The 22,147-nt window shown below is 41.7% G+C and overlaps 1 protein-coding gene across 1 annotated transcript in view; it reads right to left on the bottom strand.

The window, feature by feature from the left end:
* The window catches only part of PRDM16 (PR/SET domain 16), a 1,072,267-nt gene that overhangs the window by 351,551 nt on the left and 698,569 nt on the right, over window positions 1–22,147 (bottom strand). The gene's annotated exons all lie outside the window — the stretch shown is intronic.

Raw genomic sequence — 22,147 nt, 5'->3', positions numbered from 1 at the left:
GACACTTTTAGCATTTGTAATGCCACATGTTTTGTATTGACGTGACTTAGATGTTTTGATATTACAAATAACAATGCCTTTTAATTTTTTTAAATAATTAATACTTAAATAAAAGTGATTGTAATTTATAATGGCAATGGTCCGAAGTAGATAAAATAGTGGCAAAATAGAAAAACTGTGGCACAGAAAACAGGGCAGAAATTCATATCTGGCGTTTGCATAACAAACTAAATCTCAGCATAATTGTTATGGAAACTTTTACCAAAACAAATATTTTGAAGGCATGTTAATAAAACCCACAATAAGTATTGGCGTTTTGATAGAGAACAGTGTTTAAAATCAGGGGCTGACCCCCTATATGCCTTTGCGCTTTCACTGGAGGGACTTCCCATGGTTGGGGGGGAGGCAACCTTACTGCCCAGCAGCTGGCCGTAGCTTTGCAGACCTGATGCGAGTCACGGCCGCCAGGCCGTGAAGTGTGAAGCAGTGGGTGGGGAAGCAGATCCCTTTGAAGCTCTCGGAGGCAAGGGGAGGAGAAATGCTGCTGGTGGCAATCCTCTACAAAAGCACGAAACACTGAGGGGATATGTAGGTGGAAGGCCAGCAGGAGGGCCCGGGTAAAAAAAAAAAATCTCTATTTATCTGAGACCTGTTCCATACTTTAGGAAAGAACTTAACCTCCGCGCCCCCGGAGACATAATTATTTATATTAAACTGGACTTGACTACAGTTGCCAAATCAGAAGGCATGGGCAAACAGTTTCAAGGATTTTGTGTTGTGAGGTGGACACTCAGACCCTGTAGCTCCGCCTAGGCCACCAACAAGGACACTGGACGACACTGCTTATTTCTGTTTGAGAGCTAGACAGGTAGTGAGGGTAGAGGGACGGGCACTGTGGGGCAGAAAAGCACATGGACCTGCATGGGTGGAGACAACTTCCCCCCTGGAGTAGAAGAACAGTGTGGTAGAGAGAGTAACCAAAATAGTGTGAGCGCCTAGGAAACCGCTAGTCGGTGTCACAGAAAGGGTGCACTCCTCAAAATCCTTCTGTTACACCTAATGTGCTTAGGGACGGAGCCATCTGTGCTAAAGTACACAGCCTTTCAATGGACTCTGCTCACCGGGGTTCAGAGGAGACGGATTCCAAAGTGAAGGGGGTTAGGGAAAGAACAGAGGAGTTTTGGTCCTGGGACTCAGATGTGCAACATTTGAACCAATTGCCTGCGAAGGGAAACCTGAACACATCAAGTTTTAACAAAATAAGTGAGGCAATCTTATACCGATGTTAAGCCAAAAGCAAGTGACTGGTCGGCATGGATGGTACTAGAAGGTACACGGTCAAGAGGGATTTGAAAAGATTGCTGGCCCTCATGCGTTCTGGCACAGTATTTAAAGGTCTCCAACTTGTAACCCATATTTAAAGTGATGTCAGAAGAAAATCCGGTAAACAGCAAGAAAAGGCAGACCATGTGGGAAGGCAGCTGGAGAAAGGGCTGCTTTAAAGAATCCAATGGGAGTGGGGTGTGCGGATGCACTGAAGAGCGTGCTGGGGGAAAAGGGCCTTAAACAGGCACTTTGTAGCAATCAAGGCGAGAGCGTGAGGGCTGCAGGCAGAGTGGGGAGGAGTGTCTGGGGTAGTTCGGTAGGGCAGAAGGGTCTTCTTAGAAACTCTGGTGGGATCGGGCGGAAGTCATTGAAGGGCGCATGAAAGAGGGTCCCTGGGGACCTTACTTTACCCATCTTCTGGCTGGGAACTGCAGTTCAGTGGACACGGTCAATAAGAAAAAACAGCCGAACCAAGCCGGAAGGGACAGTCAGTGCGTGAAAGAAGCTAGTCACTGAAAGCCACTATGTGTATATCGTTCACAATAGCTATGACTGACAGCGATGCTGCCAAAACCCGAACCTCAAAAGGAGTCGCCGAAATAAATGGTTTAGAGAAAACCACCAGAATGGGCAAAGAGAGCGAGCGAACTCACGCGCCCGTATGCCGTCCGTGGCGTGAGTAGGTCGCAGTTCTCCCAGTGTACCGCTGGGTGTCGCTGGACCGGGCCTGAGCCACGAGCGGGGTGAACCGGGATCCACAGGCACCGAGGAGCCTGTTGAGAAGCAGACGGAGCCCTTGATGTGCAAAGCTTTTTCTAGTATTCCGGACAAAAATAACTCCTTCCAACAAAAAAAGGCGACAAACTTGCACGATCAGCGTGCAACGATGGGGAAGGCTGGAACGAGTCCCAGCTTCCGGAAATCGCAGTCTCATCGGGCCCAGTTCGTCCTGGAAACCTGCCAGCATTCCTTAGAAGACAAAAAAAAAAGCGTTCCCTTTCACGAATACGTTGAACAAAACCTCAATTGGCAAGGGGTGGGGAGCACGACTCGTTGAATAAAAATGCTCTCTCAAGGGCCGAGTTTCACTTGGCTGTACAGACTTTCACTGGACAGTCTGGCAAAACAGCAGAGGACACGTAAAGTGGGGGTCTCCATGCGCATAGCTACACCCACCTTACAATTCCACGAGTTTCGCTGCTGAAGAGTGTCTATATCCTGCAGGGTACAGATTGGAATCGTTGCAAGGGATACTTAGAGATTCATACTTAAGAAGTATATAGATTGGCCGTAACATGTGTTTCAAGTGCTAAACAAGACGGAGGGAAGGCAGAGAAGGGGAGGGGGGAGGAGAAATGCGACACGGCGGGCAGGGGAGGGGGCCGAGCGGGGAGAGCAGCGATGAGGGTGTGAAGCAGCAGGGGCCTTTGAAGTGAAGCTAAGCTTCACTTCAAAGGTGTGGGAGGAGTGCTGCTACGGCCTGGGGGAAGCTGGCTGGGGAGGGGCCAAAAGCGCGTGCCTGTGGCCACGTGAACTCGAAGAAAAACGCACGAAAAAACCTGTGGTTTCACGAGTATTTTGAGCACTTGAATTCTCGCCATTTCCCATTCCTTCGGAATGGAAAAGGCGAGACCTAATTAGTCCAAATTGAGTACCTGTGGTTTATCCCAGGACTCCTTGCCTCCTTTGATGTTCAACACATGCACTCAATCCAGTGCAGCAAATTCTTGAGCAGCAAAGCCTCCGAATAGCAGATCTAGAAGCTTCAGACTGATCGGAACAAGGATGGTAAATTATGCTCTAAACTTGAGAAGCAAGACCAAGTGATTGAGACCCACAGACAAGGCACTGGGCTCGCAATCACAAAATTGCATGGAAATCAAATTCAAGTTACTCAACCAACTGAACAGAGATGGAACTGTCTACTTCGGCCTTCAGCCACTTAGGAACTAAACACACTACCAGCAGCTCACGAAAGAGCTTGAAATCTTGCTCTTCACACAAAGCTTGGCCTGCCTAATTTTACATGGTCAACATCCCTTTTAAATTTGGGATTTGTCGGCAATACAGACATGAATGAACAGCTACTTTCTCAAACTCAGTCCTGCCCCCTACTGCAAGAACTGCTGGTGCAGCAGTAATCAGCCAGGCCAGAGAGCAAGATGCTCCAAATAATTCATATTTACATCGTATAGGGTCTGAAACTAAAACAACTATCAACTTTTACCATGTCCGAGCTCACCTGGTTTCAGCCTAGGAGAACTCACAGTGAACCTGTGACCCACTTGAAGAAAACTACACATGAATATGATTAAAAAACCTTAAAGAAACAAAACCATAGATTGCTGCTCCTTTATGTAGAGAGCATATCTTGTTTTAATCAGTCTTTTCCCCACAGACAACACTTCCCCCACCCTAACTATTCATACTCCATACCAACAATCCTCCAAAACAATTCTCCTGCGGCCACACATCTTTCAGATTAAGCCTCTTTCAAGCAACAGCTCTGCAAGGTCGCCCCTATTCTGGCCAGCCATCCTCATTACAAACTCTTATCCAAATCAACTCTTTTAAAAGATGCATCCATTATCATACATCCTCAGACCATTGTTGCTCCAGGCGGCACAGAGAAAGATGATACAAAGTTACATTTCTACAGCTTACACCTCAAATAGAATGTACATCACTTCTCCAGTCTATGCCATCAGCAGACTACAAAACCACCAGATGGGCCTCCTCTGGACCATATCTCCTCCACACCATTTGACCTTCAGACAAACCCTTCCCTAGACCAAACCTCATCCTTACCATGCTAAAACTAAACCATCCTAGATATGTTTTGTATAGTTTGCAGACTATGTCAATTCTATCTATCTATCGATCTATCGATCTATCTATCTATCTATCTATCTATCTATCTATCTATCTATCTATCTATCTATCTATCTATCTATCTATCTATCTATCTATCTATCTATCTATCTATCTATCTATCTATCTATCTATCTATCTATCTATCTATCTATCTATCTATCTATCTATATATCTATCTATCTATCTATCTATCTATCTATCTATCTTGATGCCTGTCTGACGGCCTGTCTGATCATCCATACTGACTCATCATTCAGTATTTTAGGCCACATTGTTTTGGACAGTGGTCAACCAAGTGAAAGCATTGTTTCAGAAGTTCGTGTGAAGAACTTGCCAATGTGCAAGCGACTTAACTTCATTTTGCACAACGACAAACACTAATTCACAGGTTAAGTATCATGGTTGTGTTTTTGCATTGCACGTGACACTACTTTTTGTTTGAATCGGGATATACAATAGCAGTATAAGCGGTAGGTTGGATTAACTGAAGAAAAGTGTTTTTATGTTCATGTTTAAATGCTTATAAAGCTCTCGAATGCCGAGACGTCTTGGCACTGAGGAGTGTAGGTGGAAAGGGCACACATGAGTTAGGCCTAAAGGGCTGGAAACAGCCAGGTTTTAAGATTCCTCCTAAAAATCTGATGATTCGATTGAAGTTTCAAGAGGAGCAGCAGTTTGTTCCACAGTTTTGCTGCACAGTGCGTGATTGCTCTCCCCCCATCTCACCCGCCTTGCTTTAGTACTTTTAATGAGGCCAGCATTAGCTGGCCTAAGATCACGAGTTGGGACATACGGTGTAAAAAGATTTTGGAGATCCTCTGCATCAGTGCCATGGAGTGCCTTATGCACCAAGGTTAGAATTTTTAATTCGAAGCGCTGCTTAACTGGCAGCCAATGCAGCCTTTTAATGCCTGCTGAGGTTGGCTGACCTCTGGGAATACCTAGAAGAAGCCTCGCTGCCGCGTTTTGTAAAGACTGCAGTTTTTGTTGCTGATATTTATCGATTCCCAGGAATAAGGCATTGCAATAATCCAGTTTGGATAAGAAAAGAGCGACCAATGCAGTCTTTTGTAACTCTCGTGGAATATAGGGAAAGTTTTTTCTCAAAGTTTTTAAGAGAAAGAAGCACGATGATACCAGGCTATTTATCTGAGGGCCAAAATTCAATTTGCTGTCAAAAATGACCCCCAGGTTTCTGACCTTCTGTGCTGGTGAAGGACATTCTCCAGCTTCCAAAGGCCACCAGGATTGATTCCAAAGGCGCTGGCCCGACCCAAATTCCATCACTTCGGTCTTACCTGTATTGATTTTCAGATGGTTCTGACTCATCCAAGTCATATTCTCGATGAGGCACGTATGGAACCTGGCTGGTGTGGTCTCTGGCCGATTAAGAATGGAAATGACGAGCTGTGTGTCATCGGCGTACGAGACCAGAGCAAAGCCATGCCTCCTGACGATATTAGCTAGTGGAGTCAAAAAGAGATTGAACAGGGTCAGGGAGAGTGCGGACCCCTGCGGCACACCACATGGGAGATGGAAATTGTCCGATTTCAGACCATCCCAGAGTAACCTCTGCTCTTGTGCTTCCAGGAAGGAGGACAGGAGAGCCCGAGCGGTTCCCCCTATCCCTATGTCCCCCAGCCGCTGCACCAAAATCGTATGATTCAAGGTGTCAAATGTGGCTGAGAGATCAAGAAGCACGAGGACCACCCTCCCTCCCTCATCCACCATTCTGCGGATCTTTTCAGTTGCAAGAATTAAGCCAGATTCGGTGGAATGATTGGACCGGAAGCCATGTTGGGAAATGTCCAACAGGTTGTTGTCATCGAGATATTTGTTCAATGCTGTGTTTAGATGTTTCTCTAACACTTTAGCCGCGATTGAAGACTGGCAATAGGTCGATAATTTTTAAGATCAGTAGGATTCAAACTTGGTTTATTTAGAAGGGGGGTGATAGATGCTGCCTTCCAAATAGTTGGATAACGGCCAGATGTTATAACTTGATTACAAACTGGGGTCAGAATATCACAGACCTTATGGGCCGCCTGATGCATGATGGAAGGAGACAGGGATCGGACGGCGCACCTGATTTTATAGACAATAAGAGTTTGTAAGTTGCTTCCTTATTTATAGGTTTAAAACAGGTTAATCTATAAGAATGATCCCCCCCGGATGTTACCGCACCATAAGGTGCGATGTCCCTTACTAAATCGTTGCGGGATAGGGATAACTTTTCTTCATATTAGCTTTGTACTGGTGTCTGCCATAAATATTGCATCACATACCAACAAAATGCCAGATAAGGGCACGCACTAGAGAGTTTTCTGCAAAAAAACTATATTTGAAGAGAGAAAAGTTTGTTATTTTTACCAAATGATTACATATTTAATGGAAAGATACTCTATTATCACAAGTGAAGGGAATTCCAACAGATGTTTGAAATCTTGAGAGTAACAAACCCTAGCTCGACAAATAATTGTCCTTATTTTATAGATAATTTCAGTTCCTAATTCAAACATGGCATCTTTTATTGTCTGCAATTGAACAATAGCCTGCAGACTGGGAGCCCCCTCTTACCCGGCCGTCCTTCACTCAGGTAGCTGGTGTTGGCTGGATACGTTGCCTAAAGCACAAAGATTTCCTGTGTTTCAGAGACAGTCAATATGGCTATAGCCCTCCTCTCCTCCAAGGTCATGATCAGCTCTCCTCGAATGAGAAGGCCGTCTTTCAAACCAGCTGCAGCCTCCGACCTGAACAGAAGCATCCTTTATTCTGTGCCTGCATTTGACGTCTTGTACCTTGAACATCTTCTTTCATTGAGTGCACTATTGTGACCAATTTGCTCTTTCTCCTTTTTTTAGCCAGTTACATCTGGGATAACTTTTTTATTGGTCTTCCGAAATGCTGTAAAATTGTGGGTCCTGGACAGCCCGCGTACGCTTTCTGGAAGCCAAACCACTTACAAAAGGTGTTCCTGTGGTGTCCATCGCTGAGCGCTCAACCGGCGGAAATAACTCGGTTGCCACCATCCCTTTAATAGAACTCTCCAGTAGCAAAGTGTCAAAAGCTTGTGGTATATTTCTTTTTACAACGCTACAAACCATGGACAAATATACAGAAAAGTAAGTTGCCCATTGATGGAGGACACTAGTGTTTATTGACAGACACTACTGTATATGGCTTCAGCAGGCCTTTTCCTCATGGGCCCGAGACTGCTCTGAAAAAAAGACTCTGTTCTGGACACTAGAGTACTATTTAATTAATTTGCATGGAGTGCCACAGTATATTTATTTTCAAGGGGCTTTCGTGCATGTGAGAGTTTCAATAAATCCTCCGCTGTCACAACTGAAATGGTATTAAATCTCCATTTTTCGTCATATGTAGGAAACTAACTGTTGGCTTTCCAGACTTTTAGTTAAAACAACCCTTTTAGAGATGGACTATTCATTCTGTTCATAATCACCTTTCGAATACAGACTTTGATATCAAGTTTTCGGAGGCACGCTTACGATGAAATATATTAAAATGAATTGTTCTCACAGTCTAGTAAGTTTATAATCGTACACATAGCAGGTGTAAGTGGTAATAACTGAAAGGCTCTCACAGTAGAGGGTTAAAGTACTGAGTTAAGCCACCTTAATTGAAACTTGTGACATTTAGTAACACATGCATCTTTGCACTGCCTATATTAAGATATTACACTGCCTTTGAGGCAGGCCACTAAAATGATGGAAGCAACAATAATTGGCGAAGCTTTGCCGATGCCTTTTATAAGTGCTATACAGTTTTGGAAAGGGTCTGTCTAGCATAGTAAAATATTTTTAAAAAGCATAATGACGTGTGCATGCTCTATTATGCATGTGCGCCTCCAATATGACAAGGTGCCATTTTCTCTTTATTTAAAAAATTGAAGTAGTCCAAAAGTGATTTTAAGGTGGATGACATAACAACAATGTGCTGCCTGGTCCTCTGCAAAAAAAAAAAAAAAAAAAATATATAAGAAAAGAAAAGAAGACTCCGGTTTGGAGGGAGGGGCAGCAGAGTGTGATGGAGGGTAGCAACAGGGTGTGAGCGGTTGGGAGAGGGAAGCACCATTTGAGGGAGGAACACAAGAGTGAGACACGAAAGGTGGGTGTAGAAGGATATAGGTGCTTGAGAGAAACAAGGAGAGTGGCAGAGTGGGGGAGAGAAGTAGAAGGAAACACATGGAAAACACATGCACTTTCACGAAGTGCCCAACCAAAAGGAAAAAAGTAGTGCCTGAAAAGTAAGCAGTGGAAGGACACAAGTAATAGGACACACGTAACAAGGCTATGCTCCAGGAGACGGACAAACACATGAACATAAAGGTATGCTTACATAAGCTAACAAATAGAAAGTAGGCATATGAGAGTGATAATAAAGTCAACCAATAGTAAGCAATGGGTTGGCTCTAAGCCCACTGTACCTTGACGTTAGTTTTTTCACAAAGAGACAGCTTGTTCTATCTGGTAGGCGAGACCTAAAAATGGCACTCTCATCATGATGCCTCTGTATGAGAACTTGAAAACTCATGTGGTCAACATATGTACATAATGGTAGACCTCTCAAGAGGGATATTAATTTATGCAGAAAGGGCCGAATGGTAAATTCCAAGGTATAGAGCTGAGTGGTAATGCAATATTCAGACATCCTCAACAATTAGGACAATATTCATGTGAACCCTGTGGGTGGCAGAAATCACTCTCCCACAATGGACAGTATGGAAATAAGCTCATCCTCAACAAGCATTGGTAAAGCCAATAGGTATAACTTTTCCAGGCCCCCAATTTTTTTAAATTATTTTTTGCAAACATGCAGCATGCAAAACAAATGCAAACATAAAAACATATAACAAAAAAGGAGCGGCCTAGCAGTCCAAACACAGTAGCTCTGGTACAGAAGTGCACACCTTTCAGGAGACTATGTTTATATGGAATATAGCATGTTACAACGTGTGCTTTGACAACACGGTAGTTTACAATGCGGTCGTTACAAGAACCGCATTACCAAGCATGTCATTACATCGCAAGTTGTTTTCTTTCCCTCCCCTCCCTCACTTTTTTCTCTCTTGAAGCCATCCCGTGCCCTCTTTAATTAACCTTATGGAGCTATGGAAAGTGACAGATGCACAAGAAGTGGTCATGGCCTTTCAAAACCTGCCTCCAGCTGAATTGAGGAAATGCCTGGTGGAATAAAAGGTATGTCCGGCCTTGGCTCCAATGCAAGTATTTCCAGAGGCTCAGGAAAAATGACATTTTGCTATTTAGGTGCTCCCCCTTCCTAATTAGGGAGCAATGTTTGAGACTTTTAGTTGCAATCGTGTGCACCTTTAGTATATTGCTATAAGGTGGCTTCCATTCATTAACATAATATGATGCTGGCCCCAAGTAAAGCAATAGATAATGGCTCCGATAGCTGATACAGATGTAGTCATTCAGCTACAATTGACTATAATCCCATTCTTATAAGCACTGAAGGCTGTAATAACACCCATGTACCTGAGTAGGATGGAATGACAAGAGTTACTTGCCAAACTGGATGGAGTAAGGTGATACTCAAATGTGTAAGGAGGAGTAGCGGGAATGGCACACTCACAATGGATTGTCTATGCCCACAATGGATGCTGTGATAATACCCTGCGCTTATCAACATTGGACAAACACCCATACTGTGTGGTAAAGAAAATAGAAGGGTAGAAAGGATACTAAAATAGCAAGAGAATGGGGTTGAACACGGGTATGGGAAGTGCCACTCAGTGTTCTGTACTGCGTGGTGAGCAGCGATGGAAACATCAGGAAGCATATACAGAAACTGCCGATCCTGCTCAAAATTCTTCTCAGATTATATTAAATTTACTCTTCGTCAAGGTAATGACTGTACCAGAGATCAACTAGGTTTCCCCACTTATACCTTCATAAAGCTTGGTAAACAAGAAATCCCCTTTGAATGTGAAAGAATAAAATACACCTGCACGGTTTACAGTGGGTCGTGCATGAGCTCGTTCATTGCTTGATTTACAAAAATAAATAAGTAAGTAAGTAAGTGCAGGCGCCCAAAGTTTTTCTTAAGATTCTGTAGCTGGTGCTACAGAATTGCTCGGGTGGAAGAGCGCTAAGGCTGCCAAGTCTTGATTCCACCTCATGCCTCTTTCTACCACCCAATCCACATCTTGCCTCTTTTTTCTCTTTTCTCTTTCATATGTTCTCATTTCCCACTGTTTTCCCATCTTTCTCGTTATCATCCCCTCTTCTGATTGCATCTGTTGCTCTAGGTCCAAGTGTGAAGAAAAATAAGTCACAGTGCTCAAAGAAACGAGTCCTAGTGTCTACCACCGGCAACCCCCGGCACAAATTAAGCTGTAACTCGCTTCAACCTAATACAACACTGGAGCGAAATGTTCCCAGCAGGCAATCAAAGAACAGATATTCAGCCGATCTCAGCACAAACAAATAACTCCACTATCAAAATATGTTTGTCTTGCTCGGTTTTACTTCGATTATGTGCTCTTGCTTCAGCTCGGATGTCCAATCGTTATGAATCCATGACGCAGCAATCTGCCCGCCCGCCCAGGCGTGCTCGGGGCTGCTCCAGCGAGCTGGGAGGCCGGCCTGCCTAGCAATGCTCAGACCATGACCGGCGGGAACAGCTTGATAAATGGCCAGTTTATAATGCTGTCATGCCCGTTTTGCCCTATGGGAAATGTGGGAGTCTCTCAAACCAGCTTATTACCAACCTGTGGCTGGAGCAATGATCAATCACGCTGATCAGATATGGCAAACACAGTAACTGATATAACGAAGATGTCTTACACCGCGCAGTTGAGGTGAACATGACAAATGGTTGGGGCGGGAGGAAATGACTGAACAGGAGGAGACGAACGAGATAGCGTATCTGCGCGCGAATACAAAGATCACCGGGGACCGAAGGGCTGCGTTTGACACCCTTGAACAAACACACGCTCTGCAGATCGAATTTACGCGGCTGCGCCCATGCCTGCCCTCGTGAACGTCCTCCTGACGTGACCAATCAGCGCGAGCCCTCTGCTTTTACTTTCTCAGCGCCTGCCGCTAACTCTCTGATGCCAAGTGGACGGGCGAGATGCTCATTTAGGGCTTCCATTTGCATTCTGGATAGGGTGACCAGAATTTTAAAGCCAAAAAAACGGGGCATTTCACGAAAATAGAAGAAGGGCTACAGCTTTACTTCAAGCAAGTGCACAGAATGATTGTGCTCCTCAGCAGAGAATTACAAAAGAAGCAGTTACTTAGAACATACATAAAATGCTAGTTTAAACCCAGAGCTTGCCTGTTACTTAAAATGCTTTCTTGAAACAACTGATAACTATCCCTGCTTTGTAAAACATAAAAAACCACCTCCTGCCGTTTTCAGTCGACCCTCTCTGAAAACCGGGACAGGAGCTAAGGGACATATTAGCAAGGGCTTTTTCTCGCTAAAGCAGCGATAATTTTATCGCCCTATTAGCAAAATGTCGCTAACATCAGTTAGCGACAGCTTTTAGACGATAGCTACAGGTTTGGGGCCCACTTTGCATGTCAGCGATATTTATCGCTAATGACATGCAAAGTGGGCGTACCTAAACTGTTAGTGACTGAAAACAGTCACTAACACAGCTATCGCCTAATAGCAAGGCAGGCGTAGAAATAAAAAAAATTGCGCTAAGCGCGACTATCACTAGAATCTAACACCTGCTAAAAAGTTGACTTACCTGTATAGTCAATGGGGGGTGGATTATCAGATTAAGGCACCTTTGGCGTTAATGCGAGAATATCGCTGGATTTCCAGCGATATTCTCGCATTTCGCTGCTATCGCTGGATATTTTAGCACAATGGAGAAAAACGTTGCTAATAGCATATTTTCTCCGCTAAAATATCCAGTGATAGGCATCGATACATTTTTTTTCGCTAAGCACATTTAGCGATAAATATCTCTATTTGTTGCTAATATGCCCCTAAATTCCCTGAAATCTGTCGGGTCAGCTGGTGAAAAAACAGGACCGTGCGGGCAAATGCCGGACGCCTGGTCACCCTAATGCTGGCGATGTGCGATTTACGCTTGCTCCTCGCTTCCATGTGCAGCTCTAAATGCCCCAACTTTCTACTCCTGTTACTGTACATATCGGAATTCTGATATGTGCAGTCAGTACTGCATCCCCCTGAGGATTATTCCCGGGGTAAATTTTGGCAGGTCAAACCTGCCGAACTTCCAAATGCCCTTTACATACTTATACATGCTGAATTGAGAACAGGTGATGGTGAATTTCATGTTAATGCCCATTTTCAGAGTAAAAAGTTAGAATAGGAGATATTCCCAACTGATAAATAGCTGATCTTTCACTATTGGTATTTCTTTAATAGTGTGGTAAATACTTCACATCCCCGTCACCTCCAATCAGAATCACGGCCTAGGTATATTAGTATAATTGCCCATCTTCTTGAGTTTTGTTGTTGTTTGTGTGTGTGTGTGTCGTTTGCAAGTTTTAAAAGCTGACAATTGACCCTGTCTTGTTATTCAGCAGTGTGGTACAGTCAAAAAGGTTCCCACACCTTATTGCCAATTTGCCCCACAATTAATTTTCTCCAAATCCATTTTTAGTAAAGTTTCTCCAAATCACATTTCCACCTTCCAACTTGGGTGGCAGGCATCCACGGCCAATTGTGAGTGTGTTTCTTTTTTCTAGCAAAGTCGATAAATGTCCCCTTGACGGTGGAATCCTAGATTATTCTATCTAGAAATTGTATATGGCGCACCTGCCACTAGTATGGCACCCTAATGCACAACAGTGCTTAATTTTAGCCCGTGGTTTCCCGTGCTCAGCATCAGCACTTAATTGTCAACACTGGCATTTATGACAGCTTCCACATGGGGGCACTGTTTGTCGCATTTAGAGATGAGCACAACTATGCATGTATATTAACTCTAGGTACATTTAAAGTGATTAATACCTGCCACCAAATCCATTCCTATAGCTTTGGAAGCTGAAATAGTCTGAACTGTCAAACTTTTAGGAATCTGATGGTTAGTTGTTGTTTTGGGACTGTCATTGGGAGCGATGGCAGGGGCAATGGGTGGTAAAAGCTGCAGTAGTCTCCTGGCGAGAGCCCTGGTACTTATTTACTTTTACAAATTAGGCCCTGGTGCACAAACTGCTGGAGGAAATTACTGGGGGACATTTATGTTTCTTAAGGGACTTTTGAGGTTGTAGTATGTCAGATGAGGCAAAAGTTTTGTGAAGCCATGGCATGTGATAATGGTTATATGGTGGTGAAGTTGTCCGAAGAAATTCTTGCTCCACATTAAAGTTAGCTGTACCTTTAGTTGGGAGGGGCTTTTCACAAGTCTCCTTGAACAGTACTTTGGTACATCATCTTGACTTGGAGGGAAGCACTTTGCAACACCCCTAGGAGTGTGTGCAAGGGACACGTCTCTCTTTGTTTCTGCTTCACCATCAATGTCAGGTTCATGCCTAGCAAGTGTAGGAAGCCATTGCATCGTGAACTTGAACATGATGGAACCAGTAGTGACTAGCGTGTAAAGCAGCAGTCCGACGATAGGAAAATCTAGGAGCCCGCCCATTGAGGTGAAGCCTAGTTGGAGATTGTCCTAAAGAAGTGAGCTTCACATGAACCATGATGACTTTTAATCCTATAGAACCCGACCTGCTGGAAAATCTGGGTAGTCAAGCAATTCAGACTGTAGTTTCTGAGTGGTGAGCTTAGCTTGACTTGCTTCTGTCCTGTACCACACAATCCCTGACCTAGTAATAGTAGTGTCAGCACTAGCTGTAGCAATTGTAGCACTACTGATGGTACTACTCTTGGTATCTATTACAAATGGAAGGGACTTCCTGCTTAGATATGGATCCAGGAAGAAAAACATCTAATATTTCAAAAAAGAGAACCCGGCAACCTTAATATTTCGATTCACACATACTGATACTTAATTTAAAAAATGTATGGCCCAGAGAACAAATACTGTACACATGTCTTTTTATTCATAAACCTGTTATTAATATTAATTTACTTTACATTTATAGCCTTTCTTCACCGTACATAGATAATATCCTATGAATCATAATTGCATATCATTAGGATAAATAAAAACATTAATTCAATTGTAACCTTTTAAATCTGTTCATTAACCTGATTCATACTTATTACATGCCCACATCCGACATTTTATAACCCATTAATACATTTCTTAATTGGTCTTGGGTGTTTGTGATCTCTCTTATATATTCAGCTTACTTGGCCCTTCTTCGGGGTCAATTAGACTTTGTAATGCAGTTATCATTTTGCAGTTAATCCCACACTTTATCATTATTTGTTATACTTCTGAGATCACAGTGTTTATACAAAAAAACACATCCAAATATTCTGCATTTTTATTGTTACTGTGGCTAATGTTTATTCACCTCTCAGCGCGTGTTTATGTGTGAAACGCCTTCTTCAGGAATGCCACATGATCAACTCAAGATCTCTTTTTGAATGCAAGTGACCTGCAATCAAATTAGAACCTTCCTGAGACATACATTGCCAATAAACTTTAATAAAATGCGATCCTTCACTCTCTCAATTGGTTATGGGACCCACCACCTCATATCCCCACCCAGGGCCTTTTCCCTTTTTGTGTCTAGAGCTGTCATCAATAAACCAAGAAATTCTGACCCAACTGTGGTGCCCCATGACTTATTAGAACCATGCATCTGTACAGACTAGTTTTGTATTGAAATCAAATGATGAATGAGGCGATGAAATAGAAAGAATAGGAGGTTACAATTGAATGAATGTTTTTATTTTATTGAATGAATGGTTTGACATAGTATGAAATCTTTTTTCCAAAGCTACTCTTGGTAGCACCAATTTAATGCTACTAGTAGTATTAATAACAGTAGAAGTACTGTCGCATTGCCAGCTGGTGCTAGCTGTAGTACCAGTTTCAATAGTTCTGGGTGTGGCATAATGGAACCTGCTGTATTTATAATTGCAGCTATAGTAGCAACATCAGAAGTATTTATTTATTTACATAAAACAGGGTCCGAGAATAATAGTAGTACAACTACTAGTGGTTGTAGTGATACTGGTAGCAGTAGTTGCTATTTGTATGGTACTAATAGAAATGTAGTGCTAGTAATGCATGCAGTACCAGCAGAAGTAGTAATATTAGTAGAAGCAGTAGTAACAGCTGCTGTACAAGTTGCAGTAGTGGTAGCGTTACTAGTGGGACTAAATGCGGATCTGCTCATATTAGTGGAGGGTTTCTGTGTCATGATAACACATTTCTTACCTGCTGAAAGGCCATATAAGACACACAAGCTGACCTGCCCTATTATTTCTCAATTAAGATAATCCCATTAATTAAATATCTGGAACACAGCCATGATAGTGGTCTAGGCCATTTAAGAAAGTGTTCCCACATAAAATAGCTCTGCCATCTGCTTAAGTATTAAATGCATGCTGAAATTTGAACTAGGCGTAGGTGTGGTGAAACTCTGAAGTCAAATTGGTGATCTATGCTCTTCGCACAGAAGAAAAGTTCACCCTCTTCGACCGAGACATAGTTTCACTTCATCAAACGTACTCCCGGGATGCTGTGGGAACGTTTTTGCTCGCTGTCACTCAGGGCTTGTCATTTCTGGCTTGGCAGCGGGGAAACACAATGGCCGCCACTCTGCTGCCGCACAACCGCCATATGTCCTGCTCTGGTATTTCTGGCAGCGAGAGCTGTGCTGTACCACTGAAAACTAAATTAAAGCCCCAGAGAGGTATGATTCGCATTTTTGCTCACCCTTAATTTTATGGCCATTGTAGTATATGACTCCTTTATTGGCCAGCTTGGGTGGCAGAGTCCCATGCTTCCTTTGCTGGACCTTGAGTTCTTCAGCATCCTGTAAACTGATTAACCTGAAGTAATGTATGGATCGAACTGAAAGATTTCTTCAAAACGTTTAATTTAATTTACAATCTCTTTACCTTCTGCAATGAAAAATAATTACTGGCAACAACAGGATGTATGTGTAAGTATGTTAAAAATACATATTGGTGGTACTGAGTCTTCAACATGATCAGAATAGAAGAAAAATGATCACAAAATATTTTAATATCTTTTGGTAACTCTTTTTAATTGCATTCTGGTTGAATTGTGAGACCACATTGAATATACAGACTGCAGATATGAAACAAACTAAACTGAATCCTGCGTGTGTGCTATTTTACAAACATCAAATTTGATGCAATGAGTACACATGCAAATCAATTCCTGTTGTTGCTGCGGCCTGGGAGGCGAGAGCGACTTAGTGCAAAAGACTTGTCGAAAATGGACCAACCATTGTAATATAATTCACACCCTTGGAGTGGAAGTGACTTACTCCCCAGGACACTGGTGTCTCTGTGGTTAGCAGTACATAATTATAGAGCACATGCAATGTTTTTTCTTCAAATGCTTTTATGTAAAGAATGTTTGAAAAATGTACATGACTCCCTACGGAAAAGAAATAAGCAAATTGCTAAGCTGCGATAAAATAACAAGTGAAAAAACACCTAGAGGAAATGCATGCACGCTCATAAAAATGTACTAGTTCTTTGGATTGAGAAATATAGTTTTTATGTTCAGAAATTCTAATTTTTTTTATTGTGACCTCTTGAAAAATGATGTTCACAATTCTCATTAAATTAGTAATAGACCAATTGGAAACAAGCGGTTGTGCCTTTATTTATTTCTTTATTTATAAAGTTTTGAAATTGTCTCCTTTTTCTATCATTGTCAACGTATCAATTCTTTGACTAGGCCAAGTTGATCAACAGATAGCCCCTTGATTAATACGTATGAGGTGTAGGTAAGAGACCTCCATGATCTGCTACCCCTTTTTGTCAATTTATTGAAACAATTATTTCCTGGAGATTCCTTTAACATTTAGTCAAATTTGTCCTTTCCGAACTGTTAAATGGATAACTTTAACCACCACTGAACATCATGGCAATCAAAATCTCGATTTGAAAGTCAAGCACATATTAGTAAATCCTAGAAGCAACATGTTAAGAAGACGTTTATGCTAACCCATAAAGAGATACATATTTTGGAATGTTAAATGAAGAGTTGCAATTAGAAAAAATAAATAAAAATACACACCTTTGAAATTGTGTACTCACTATATGTCCTGCCTCTCACAATCAAATGGATTTGTAGGCTTATTGACAAAGTGGGTGCACCTTTTTGTATATGCAGGGAAATTCCAATGTATCAAGTTGTTCTGAGGTAATCGTAAGCCACACCATACAGGCGTTATCCAGATCTCATTTGTTTCTATTCACTCTTTTTTCACTCAAATTTGTTATTCATTCATATGAGAGCAATCTTATCTTAGAATGTCACATGAATGTATGGAGTGAACTGCCAACAATTAGACCACTAAACAACTCTATGATATTGTCCATTCCTGCTTCACATGCTTGACATTTGTTATCCCTCACTGGTGCTACCACCTACTGTCTATATCTATATCTATACCTATATATTAATCTATATCAATGCCCAATGTCTATATCTATAAATCTTTCTCTATCCCCAACTTTCTCTCTCTCTCTCTCTCTCTCTCTCTCTCTCGCTATATATATATATATATATATATATATATATATATATATATATATATACACACATACACATATATATTTCTATCTCGGCATGGATGCCACTGTGCTAATCTTATGCTTAACGACTTTGATAGAAAAGCAGACATTTGAGGTAAGCAAATTTAGAGTGTCGCTGGTGTTGAGATTGCTCTATACAGGAGCTGCTTTCCACGTGAACTTGAGAACTGCCCAGAGTTCCCTGCTTCTTTTTTTGCATAATTTATGTTTCTCTCTATTCCTAAAAAGGGTTTTGTTTTGACTTATAGTGGGTGCTCCCTTGTGTCTGGACATAGCTATACCTCTCTGAAGAGCTCTAATGAGAGCAAAACAAGCGTCAGAGGTTGCTTTTATTTATTTAGGTTGGCTTGGATTGTATTTGTTTTGGGATTGTATTTTACCAATCCAAAGCTGTAACTCTGTGCCTAAAGTGGTAACATTTTACGGCTTGGCATGGGTAGCACTGTGCTAATCCTTGGTCAACCTATCCATATGGCATCTCCCTGAAATCCACCCAAGACACTTTCACACAAATGTTACTGCTGCCAAGCATAATTGCTGTGCTTCCTATACTACAGAGTGTGCTGTGCATTCAAACCAGAGTTAAAAGTGGAATGGTTGAGATCATTGAAAATTTTCAAATCACTAATATTGATTCAAAACCCACAATCCCACAGATTCTCAGTGGAGGAATTAGGTTATCATTTGCAACTATCGTTACTAAATTCTGAGTCTGAATAAGGAGATTACTAAATTGCATACTTAACTTTATGCTACAATACAAATGTTGTGGGGAAATGTATAGGCAAAGTTTTGCAAACCCAGGCCCAGGAGAGGGCAGCTGAGGGATAATCATTGTGGGGTGGAGGATGCCTTCTTTCCCCAGAGAAAATGCATGGAAAATATTACAGGATTCTCAAGCACGGAGGTTCAGGTTAGTGAAGCTCCAACTTCGGTGTTGAAGGAGTCAAAAAGATAAGATGGTTGGAAACAGTTTAATGAAGCAAGGATTATACCCATAAGGCCAATATCATTACACACACACAACACGCTCACACACACACACCCATTGATCATATCAGAGTGTGTATTTACTACTCTGACACACACTCACAGCCATTGATCATATCACAGTATTTACTATTCTGACACACACACACACACACACACACGCACACACGCATACACACACACACACACACACACACAGCCATTTATCATATCAGAGTGTGTATTTACTATTCTGACACACACTCACAGCCATTGATCATATCACAGTATTTACTATTCTGACACACATACACACACAGCCATTGATCATATCAGAGTGTGTATTCACTATTCTGACATACACACACACACACAGCCATTGGTCATATCAGAGTGTGTATTTACTATTCTGACACACACACACACAGCCATTGATCATATCATAGTGTGTGTTTACTATTCTGACACACACACACAGCCATTGATCATATCAGAGTGTGTATTTACTATTCTGACACACACACAGCCATTGATCATATCATAGTGTGTGTTTACTATTCTGACACACACACACAGCCATTGATCATATCAGAGTGTGTATTTACTATTCTGACACACACACACAGCCATTGATCATATCATAGTGTGTGTTTACTATTCTGACAAACACACACAGCCATTGATCATATCAGAGTGTGTATTTACTATTCTAACTCAATAGACATTTTGATACTGGGGTAGGTTATAAAACAGACCAAAGCAAACGTAACTGCACTTTCACTTTTTGACACGCTCACTCAAAAGAACATAAAACACTAGGAGGAAAGGTTCTCATGGTGCACCGATCCTCATAAAGATGGTGCTTGTGTGGTTCTGCCAGTGTTTACCAACACTAGGAGGACTGACCTGGTGCTCAAAGCATGAGACTCATTCACACACACTCATGCACGCACATGGCGCATGCCCACACACACAAACACACTCTCTCTCTCTCTCTCTCTCTCTCTCTCTCTCTCTCTCTCTCATAAAATCAACTGATACGTCCTAATACGATCCTTATGAACTCACACAAGACATCATAGATCACATCACAATTTGCACCATCAATGACATCACTGAAGAGATAACTGGCTGCACGTTTTCCCATTTGTGTGCTGCCAGTGGAAATACAGCCATACTTCTCTATTGGAGTTCCACAAACATATCTCATGTTGCTGGTGCTTTTACTAGTCCATACAAATATGTGCCCAGAATCCAACAGTGCAGCGCTACAAAATGCTTGTAACACAAAAAAGTATATTATGATTAAAAAAAGACCTTTAAGGGTCTTATGCTTTGTGACTCCCAATGGTTGAATGCAATCAATTTTAGAAACTGTCTATTAAGTAATTGCAACTTTATGCATATTGTCCCATTTTTGGACATTTTTCTAGACGTTCACAAACATTTACTATGGCGGATGCATTTCGTGTTTTCTGACCACCCTTTTTGGTGTCACCTTTGTTCAGTTCTATCACTGAATTGTGAATTCTGAAATGACTGAAATGAACAACGTTTGATGACAAAACCTTCCAGAAGTGCTTACGGTTTGCACTTTTTTCAGTGAAATTTTGGTAAGGACTGGAACGCGTTGCTTGTCCCTTTCTGCTCCTGAGGATAATATTGCGCTTCCAACCATGAATAAAATCAAATGATGTACAGCTGATATCTGTAGACAAGCGGCCTCGGATGCGACACATCTCTTTCCTACTAAGTTTCGTTTCTCTCTATGTTCTCTCTATGTTTAAGTTTCTGTGTTTTGTTATCTATAATGCAGGCTTCTCTCAAATTCTGAAGAAACTGGCACAAACTGGGCAGTGCCTTTAGTCAAAAACAAATGTTGCTCGCTTGATAAGAACCTGCAAAATATATTCGCTGCAAAACCAATTAATGATTATAAAATCAACTGAACGGGACAGTCAGTTGTGACATAAATGCGAACTCTAATCAAAGCAGTATTCACGTGAATATGCTTTTCAAAACACCAGTAATAGCAATCCCTAAAATATTCATTCGTTTCTTCCATTAGATTTTGTATTCATTTTTCTTTTTTTGCGGGCGGTGACCACCAATGGAAGGGTTATGGATTTAGGATTTATGTCTCGGCACTGAGAAGATGCAAATAGAGGAAATCCTCATAGACCATGAACTGCATGAAAAAAAAAATCAAAAACAAAAATCGGGTGTTGTGTTGTCTGTTTCTGCCTACCTTACTAATAAACCACGTTAAGAGCTACATGAGCAGGCATTGTTTACTTGAGATACCCCCCCACCCCCCACACCCTCCCCCGAGATTTTTTAAGTCCCATGTGGCTGTAGTTCCCTAATGTGATCACATACGATGTGAAATATTGATGGTTTTGCTTTCAAAGGCTGAAAGAGAGTGATGGAGAGAGAGAGAGATGGGGAGAGCAGCAGCTAATGTTCTAAAGAATGTAATGGGAAAGCAAGTAATGCAGCAGAAAAAATAATGCCCTGATAATGGCTACCAAACTTGCAGAGTGTCAGTTATGGTTACTTTGAGAGTCTATAATAGTCACGCAGCTAAGATACAAGGTCTCTCGTTTGCAATAACCTACATGACATGACTTGGAAGGCAGGTGTTACTGTAATTAGCTATTGTTTGACTATCAAAAGTCAGAGCTGATTAAAGCCACTAAGTACCAGCGCACTATTTTATTCCAAAGAATATTATGAAATGCATGCTGGGGCTCTTTCAGCGCGGACCTTCCTTCCGGAGTCTGCTAAGAGCCCATGCCAGCAGTAATCAAAACGGAAATCTGCATAAACCTTCAGGGTTTTTAATTCAAGCAGAGTCCTTTCATTAGAAATATGTTACTTTATGAAATCTGGTCGCCGGCACAGGGAGAAAAATATGTCTTCTTAAGAAAAATGAATGGCATCTCTTTAGTGATTAACCCAAGATTAATGGGAGCTCCCACTGGCAGACCTAAGTCCATTTTATTGCTAATTCATTTAGGTACCATTTCATACGTACTTGTCGCTAGTCACCTGCTAAGAAGTCATGTTTTGGCAAGCGAGGATAGCCATTATGGTCAAATCCTAAACACAAGTTTTTTTTATTAAAGGATCTTTGATAAGACCAATGTATTCGTCAGTCTTTTTTGGCACACATTATTTAATGTGTTCAGTATGTTAAAGATTTTTAGGGCTGATTTAATAAGACAACGTTTTCCTTGACTGTTCTGAGATATTTGCTAAGAATTTGAAGTGTGAAATGGTGGCGATG

Source organism: Lissotriton vulgaris, chromosome 5 (assembly GCF_964263255.1).
Source record: "Lissotriton vulgaris chromosome 5, aLisVul1.2, whole genome shotgun sequence".
NCBI classification, from domain to species: Eukaryota; Metazoa; Chordata; class Amphibia; order Caudata; family Salamandridae; genus Lissotriton; species Lissotriton vulgaris.
Note: the sequence above shows the minus strand (reverse complement) of the source record. Positions and strands in the feature narration are given on the sequence as shown.